This window comes from Triticum urartu, chromosome 2A (assembly GCF_056163025.1).
Source record: "Triticum urartu cultivar PI428250 chromosome 2A, HENAU_Tu73, whole genome shotgun sequence".
Lineage (NCBI taxonomy): Eukaryota > Viridiplantae > Streptophyta > Magnoliopsida > Poales > Poaceae > Triticum > Triticum urartu.
Genome location: NC_141874.1, coordinates 592,244,105 through 592,251,531, shown reverse-complemented (window position 1 = coordinate 592,251,531; position 7,427 = coordinate 592,244,105).

The following is a 7,427-nucleotide window of genomic DNA, read 5'->3' as shown; positions in this document are numbered from 1 at the left end:
AATATTTGCTAGACCACGAAAATGATATGTTTATGAATGAAAGAAGGGAAATAGATGAAGTATTTTTTAAACAGGAACCTATTCTGAAACACAATTTTCCTATTGAAATCCTAGGGGATCCTCCTACACCCAAGGGTGATCCCGTGTTTGAGCTTAAACCGTTGCTTGATACTCTTAAATATGCTTATCTTGATGAGAAAAAGATATATCGTGTTATTATTAGTGCTAACCTTTCAGAGCATGAGGCAGAGAGATTATTGAAAACTCTGAAGAAGCACCGTGCTACTATTGGGTATACTCTTGATGATCTTAAGGGCATTAGTCCCACTCTATGTCAACATAAAATTAATTTGGAAGAAGATGCTAAACCAGTTCGTGATCATCAATGACGGCTGAATCCTAAAATGAAAGAAGTGGTAAGAAAGGAAATACTACAGCTCCTTGAGGCAGGTATAATCTATCCCGTTGCTGATAGTCAGTGGGTAAGTCATGTCCATTGTGTCCCTAAGAAGGGAGGTATTACTGTTGTTCCTAATGATAAAGATGAATTGATTCCTCAAAGAATTATTACAGTTTATAGGATGGTAATTGATTTCCGCAAATTAAATAAGGCCACTAAAAAGGATCATTACCCCTTACCTTTTATCGATCAAATGCTAGAAAGATTATCCAAACATACACATTTTTGCTTTCTAGATGGTTATTCTGGTTTCTCTCAAATACTCGTGTCAGCCAAAGATCAATCAAAGACTACTTTTACTTGCCCTTTTGGTACTTTTCTTTATAGACGTATGCCTTTTGGTTTATGTAATGCACCTGCTACCTTTCAAAGATGCATGATGGCTATATTCTCTGACTTTTGTGAAAAGATTTGTGAGGTTTTCATGGACGATTTCTCCGTCTATGGATCTTCTTTTAATGAATGCTTGAGCAACCTGGATTGAGTTTTGCAGAGATGTGAAGAAACTAATCTTGTCTTGAATTGGGAAAAGTGTCACTTTATGGTTAAAGAAGGTATTGTCTTGGGGCATAAAGTTTCCGTAAGAGGTATTGAGGTTGATAAAGCCAAGGTTGATGCTATTGAAAAGATGTCATGTCCTAAGGACATCAAAGGTATAAGAAGTTTCCTTGGTCATGCCGGATTTTATAGGAGGTCCATTAAGGACTTCTCAAAAATTTCTCAGCCTCTGACTAATTTATTACAAAAAGATATACCATTTGTCTTTGATGATGATTGTGTAGAAGCATTTGAAGTACTTAAGAAAGCATTGATCTCTGCACCTATTGTTCAGCCACCTGATTGGAATTTACCCTTTGAAATAATGTGTGATGCTAGTGATTATGCTGTAGGTGCTGTTCTAGGGCAAAGAGTTGATAAGAAATTAAATGTTATTCAATATGCTAGTAAAACTCTAGACAATGCTCAAAGAAATTATGCTACTACTGAAAAAGAATTCTCAACAGTTGTATTTGCTTGTGATATGTTCAGACCTTATATTGTTGATTCTAAAGTAACTATTCACACTAATCATGCTGCTATTAAATATCTTATGGAAAAGAAAGATGCTAAACCTAGACTTATTAGATGGGTTCTCTTGCTACAAGAATTTGATTTACATATTGTTGATAGAAAGGGAGCTGAGAACCTCGTTGCAGACAACTTGTCTAGATTAGAAAATGTGCTTGATGACCCACTACCTATTGATGATAGCTTTCCTGATGAGCAATTAAATGTCATAAATGCTTCTTATACTGCTCCATGGTATGCTGATTATGCTAATTACATTGTTGCTAAATTCATACCACCTAGTTTCACATACCAGCAAAAGAAAAAGTTCTTCTATGATTTGAGGCATTACTTTTGGGATGACCCACATCTTTATAAAGGAGTAGATGGTGTTATTAGACGTTGTGTACCTGAGCATGAACAGGAACAAGTGTCACTCCGAAGCTTATGGAGGACACCATGCTGGAGATAGAACTGCACATAAGGTATTGCAGTTTGGTTTTTATTGGCCTACTCTCTTCAAGGATGCCCGTAAGTTTGTCTTATCTTTTGATGAATGTCAAAGAATTGGTAATATTAGTAGATGTCAAGAAATGCCTATGAGCTATTCTCTCGTTATTGAACCATTTGATGTTTGGGGCTTTGACTATATGGGACCCTTTCCTTCCTCTAATGGATATACACATATTTTAGTTGCTGTGATTACGTTACTAAGTGGCTAGAAGCTATTCCAACTAGTAGTGCTGACCATAACACTTCTATTAAGGTGCTTAAAGAAGTTATTTTTCCAAGATTTGGAGTCCCTAGATATTTAATGACTGATGGTGGTTCACATTTTATCCATGGTGCTTTCCGTAAAATGCTTGCTAAATATGATGTTAATCATAGAATTGCATCTCCTTATCACCCTCAGTCTAGTGGTCAAGTAGAATTGAGTAATAGAGAACTCAAATTAATTTTGCAAAAGACTGTTAATAGATCTAGAAAGAATTGGTCCAAGAAATTTGATGATGCATTATGGGCCTATAGAACTGCATATAGAAATCCTATGGGTATTTCTCCGTATAAAATGGTTTATGGAAAAGCATGTCACTTACCTCTCGAACTAGAACACAAGGCATATTGGGCTATTAAAGAACTCAATTATGATTGAAAACTTGCCGGTGAGAAGAGGTTATTTGATATTAGCTCACTTGATGAATGGAGAACCCAAGCCTATGAAAATGCCAAGTTGTTTAAAGAAAAAGTTAAAAGATGGCATGACAAAAGAATACAAAAGCGTTAGTTTAATGTAGTTGATTATTGGAGGAAATATGCCCTAGAGGCAATAATAAAGTTATTATTTATTTCCTTATATCATGATAAATGTTTATTATTCATGCTAGAATTGTATTAACCGGAAACATAATACATGTGTGAATACATAGACAAACAAATTGTCACTAGTATGCCTCTACTTGACTAGCTCGTTGATCAAAGATGGTTATGTTTCCTAACCATAGACATGAGTTGTCATTTGATTAACAGGGTCACATCATTAGGAGAATGATGTGATTGACATGACCCATTCCGTTAGCTTAGCACCCGATCGTTTAGTATGTTGCTATTGCTTTCTTCATGACTTATACATGTTCCTATGACTATGAGATTATGCAACTCCCGTTTACCGGAGGAACACTTTGTGTGCTACCAAACGTCACAACGTAAATGGGTGATTATAAAGGTGCTCTACAGGTGTCTCCAAAGGTACTTGTTGGGTTGGCGTATTTCGAAAATATGATTTGTCACTCCGATTGTCGGAGAGGTATCTCTGGGCCCTCTCGGTAATGCACATCACTTAAGCCTTGCAAGCATTGCAACTAATGAGTTAGTTGCGGGATGATGTATTATAGAACGAGTAAAGAGACTTGTCGGTAACGAGATTGAACTAGGTATTGAGATACCGACGATCGAATCTCGGGCAAGTAACATATCGATGACAAAGGGAACAACGTATGTTGTTATGCGGTTTGACCAATAAAGATCTTCGTAGAATATGTAGGAGCCAATATGAGCATCTAGGTTCCGCTATTGGTTATTCACCGGAGACGTGTCTCGGTCATGTCTACATAGTTCTCGAACCCGTAGGGTCCGCACGCTTAACGTTACGATGACAGTTATATTATGAGTTTATATGTTTTGATGTACCGAAGGTTGTTCGGAGTCCCGGATGTGATCACGGACATGACGAGGAGTCTCGAAATCGTCGAGACATGAAGATTGATATATTGGAAACCTATGTTTGGATATCGGAAGTGTTCCGGGTGAAATCGGGATTTTACCGGAGTACCGGGAGGTTACCGGAACCCCCGGGAGGTAAATGCGCCTTAGTGGGCCTTTAAGGAGAAGAGGAGAGGCGGCCAGGGCTGGGTCGCGCGCCCCTCCCCCCTAGTCCGAATAGGACAAGGAGAGGGGGGCGGCGCCCTCCCTTTCCTTCTCCCCCTTCTCTTTCCCCCTCCCGAATCCTATTCCATCTAGGAAGGGGGGGGGAGTCCTACTCCCGAGTAGGACTCCTCCTGGCGCGCCTCCTCCCTGGCCGGCCGCACCCCCCTTGCTCCTTTATATACGGGGGCAGGGGGCACCCCATAGACACAACAATTGATCAAGTTGATCTTTTAGCCGTGTGCGGTGCCCCCCTCCACCATAGTCCACCTCGATATTACTGTAGCGGTGCTTAGGCGAAGCCCTTCGTCGGTAGAACATCAACATCGTCACCACGCCGTCGTGCTGATGAAACTCTTCGTCAACACTCAGTTGGATCGGAGTTCGAGGGACGTCATCGGGCTAAACGTGTGCTGAACTTGGAGGTGCCGTACATTCGGTACTTGATCGGTCGGATCGTGAAGACATACGACTACATCAACCGCGTTGTGCTAACGCTTCCGCTTTCAGTCTATGAGGGTCCATGGACAACACTCTCCCCTCTCGTTGCTATGCATCACCATGATCTTGCGTGTGCGTAAGAAAATTTTGAAATTACTACGTTCCCCAACAGTGGTATCAGAGCCAGGTTTTATGCGTAGATGTCATATGCACGAGTAGAACACAAGTGAGTTGTGGGCGATATAAGTCATACTGCTTACCAGCATGTCATACTTTGGTTCGGCGGTATTGCTGGATGAAGCGGCCCGGACCGACATTACGCGTACGCTTACGCGAGACTGGTTCTACCGACATGCTTTGCACCAAGGTGGCTGGCGGGTGTCAGTTTCGCCAACTTTAGTTGAACCAAGTGTGGCTACGCCCGATCCTTGCGAAGTTTAAAACAACACCAACTTGACAAACTATCGTTGTGGTTTTGATGCGTAGGTAAGAACGGTTCTTGCTACGCTCGTAGCAGCCACGTAAAACTTGCAACAACAAAGTAGAGGACGTCTAACTTGTTTTTGCAGGGCATGTTGTGATGTGATATGGTCAAGACATGATGCTAAATTTTATTGTATGAGATGATCATGTTTTGTAACCGAGTTATCGGCAACTGGCAGGAGCCATATGGTTGTCGCTTTATTGTATGCAATGCAATCGCCCTGTAATGCTTTACTTTATTACTAAGCGGTAGAGATAGTCGTGGAAGCATAAGTTTGGCAAGACGACAACGATGCTACGATGGAGATCAACGTGCCGCACCGGTGACGATGGTGATCATGACGGTGCTTCGGAGATGGAGATCACAAGCACAAGATGATGATGGCCATATCATATCACTTATATTGATTGCATGTGATGTTTATATTTTATGCATCTTATCTTACTTTGATTGACGGTAGCATTATAAGATGATCTCTCACTAAATTTCAAGATAATAGTGTTCTCCCTGAGTATGCACCGTTGCCAAAGTTCGTCGTGCCCAGACTCCACGTGATGATCGGGTGTGATAAGTTCTACGTCCATCTACAATGGGTGCAAGCCAGTTTTGCACACGCAGAATACTCGGGTTAAACTTGACGTGCCTAGCATATGCAGATATGGCCTCGGAACACTGAGACCGAAAGGTCGAGCGTGAATCATATAGTAGATATGATCAACATAGTGATGTTCACCATTGAAAACTACTCCATTTCACGTGATGATCGGTTATGGTTTAGTTGATTTGGATCACGTGATCACTTAGAAGATTAGAGGGATGTCTTTCTAAGTGGGAGTTCCTAAGTAATATGATTAATTGAACTTAAATTTATCATGAACTTAGTACCTGATAGTATCTTGCTTGTCTATGTTGATTGTAGATAGATAGCCCGTGCTATTGTTCCGTTGAATTTTAATGCGTTTCTTGAGAAAGCAAAGTTGAAAGATGATGGTAGCAATTACACGGACTGGGTCCGTAACTTGAGGATTATCCTCATTGCTGCCCAGAAGAATTACGTCCTGGAAGCACCGCTGAGTGCCAGGCCTGCTGCTGATGCAACTGACGACGTTAAGAACGTCTATCAGAGCAAAGCTGATGAGTACTCGATAGTTCAATGTGCCATGCTTTACGGCTTAGAACCGGGACTTCAAAGATGTTTTGAACATCATGGAGCATATGAGATGTTCCAGGAGTTGAAGTTAATATTTCAAGCAAATGCCCAGACTGAGAGATATGAAGTCTCCAATAAGTTCTACAGCTGCAAGATGGAGGAGAATAGTTCTGTCAGTGAACATATACTCAGAATGTCTGGGTACCATAATCACTTGACTCAGCTAGGAGTTAATCTTCCGGTTGATAGTGTCATTGACAGAGTTCTTCAATCACTGCCACCAAGCTACAAGAGCTTCGTGATGAACTATAATATGCAAGGGATGAATAAGACAATTCCCGAGCTCTTCGCAATACTAAAAGCTGCGGAGGTAGAAATCAAGAAGGAGCATCAAGTTTTGATGGTCAGTAAGACCACCAGTTTCAAGAAGGGCAAAGGGAAAAAGAAGGGGAACTTCAAGAAGAACAACAAGCAAGTTGCTGCTCAGGAGAAGAAACCCAAGTCTGGACTTAAGCCTAAGACTGAGTGCTTCTACTGCAAGCAGACTGGTCACTGGAAGCGGAACTGCCCCAAGTATTTGGCGGATAAGAAGGATGGCAAGGTTAACAAAGGTATATGTGATATACATGTTATTGATGTGTACCTTACTAGAGCTCGCAGTAGCACCTGGGTATTTGATACTGGTTCTGTTGCTAATATTTGCAACTCGAAACAGGGACGACGGATTAAGCGAACGCTGGCAAAGGACGAGGTGACGCTGCGCGTGGGAAATGGTTCCAAAGTCGATGTGATCGCGGTCGGCACGCTACCTCTACATCTACCTTCGGGATTAGTATTAGACCTAAATAATTGTTATTTGGTGCCAGCGTTGAGCATGAACATTATATCTGGATCTTGTTTGATGCAAGACGGTTATTCATTTAAATCAGAGAATAATGGTTGTTCTATTTATATGAGTAATATCTTTTATGCTCATGCACCCTTGAAGAGTGGTCTATTTTTGATGAATTTCGATAGTAGTGATACACATATTCATAATGTTGAAGCCAAAAGATGCAGAGTTGATAATGATAGTGCAAGTTATTTGTGGCACTGCCGTTTAGGTCATATCGGTGTAAAGTGCATGAAGAAACTCCATACTGATGGACTTTTGGAACCACTTGATTATGAATCACTTGGTACTTGCGAACCGTGCCTCATGGGCAAGATGACTAAGACGCTGTTCTTCGGAACTATGGAGAGAGCAACAGATTTGTTGGAAATCATACATACAGATGTATGTGGTCCGATGAATGTTGAGGCTCGTGGCGGATATTGTTATTTTCTCACCTTCACAGATGATTTAAGTAGATATGGGTATATCTACTTGATGAAGCATAATTCTGAAACATTTGAAAAGTTCAAAGAATTTCAGAGTGAAGTTG